Raw genomic sequence first — 1,303 nt, forward strand, 5'->3', positions numbered from 1 at the left:
CACACACACACACACACACACACACACACACACACACACACACCTAAATGCCAGATTGTTAAAGCATTTCACTTCCTTGTTTTGTAACCATCTGAAGGAGCTGTTGCGTCACCGTTTTCCCAGCTAAGATGCTCTTTAACCATCTGAGCGCTCAAAGAGCTTCTGAATAAATAAACAGTAGTTTTTTCATGCCATTAATCATCCTAAACACACAAACCATTAAACACAGATTGAAGTTCATTTCTCAGAGTTCACAGTGAGGTAATCAGCTGCTTGTTGAAAACAGAGGTCAGAGAACAGAGACACATCACCAGTATGTAAATCATCTTCCTGCAGAGAGTCGTTGGAGCAGCAGGGCGTCTCTCAACTGTAACGACCTCATTTAAACTCCTGGTTGCGCCGCTATTCGGCAGCACAAAGAGCCATCTGGTTCGCCTGGAGCGAGAGAAATATTCTATTAATATTTATAATGATCAGAGCGTCAACAAAGGCAAACATAAAGGTCAGGAGGTCGGAACAAACAGGAAAGCGTTTCGGGGGGCTGTCAAACCCGCCGAGCTGAGACGGAAGGATTTTGCACACAGGGTCGCGGTTTAGTGCCGATAACCTAAACTGGTGATTATTTCATCTCCATACACCCTCCTGTGAGGACTCATGATACCAAATGTGGATTCATCCATCAGTAAAAATAGTCCCCAACTACAGGAATGTGTCAGATTTGATTGGTAAACGGACCGTGACCATCTGTGTAGGAAACATCGGAGCTGCTTTTAATTAATGAAACTATATCTGTTTGTCTTCACTGAGAACCGCTTCACTCTGTGTTGCTCATAATAAGTTGTACATGCTGTCAGGTCAATGGAAACAATCCATTTGGTGCTCAAGTCAATTGTAAATGACTTCATTAGGTAAGTTATAGGTGACTGGACTTATTCTGTGAGTGGCTTCTTCCTTCTAAAGCTGAGGTTTCTTTTCCTACTGTGGTTGGGAGATCTTTTCCACAGTCACTTCATCCTGTTATCCCGCTGTGACTGCCAGTGACCAATACATCGCTGTCGGTAGCTGAGGGGGGTGAGGTGCACTTGCTAAGGTTTGAAGGTTATATAGCTGCTGGTGTTGGACACACACGCAAAGGAGTTTAATTCCCACTTCCAGGTTCAAGGGAAAGTAGATAAACTACACCAGCGTGAGAGTCTCAATTACCTCTAATGATGAATGATTTAGTCTGGCTTAATTAGTGGACGGATATCAGCTGAGCAGCTAAAATGTAATTAAGTCTCTGCAGACCGAGAGCTAAATGAAG

General features: G+C 43.6%; 1 protein-coding gene across 2 annotated transcripts in view; it reads left to right on the forward strand.

The window, feature by feature from the left end:
• The window catches only part of LOC102192844 (extracellular sulfatase Sulf-2-like), a 21,035-nt gene that overhangs the window by 3,004 nt on the left and 16,728 nt on the right, over positions 1-1,303 (forward strand). The window lies entirely within an intron of this gene.

Source organism: Pundamilia nyererei, unplaced genomic scaffold (assembly GCF_000239375.1).
Source record: "Pundamilia nyererei isolate P.nyererei 1_Seehausen unplaced genomic scaffold, PunNye1.0 scaffold00216, whole genome shotgun sequence".
NCBI classification, from domain to species: domain Eukaryota; kingdom Metazoa; phylum Chordata; class Actinopteri; order Cichliformes; family Cichlidae; genus Pundamilia; species Pundamilia nyererei.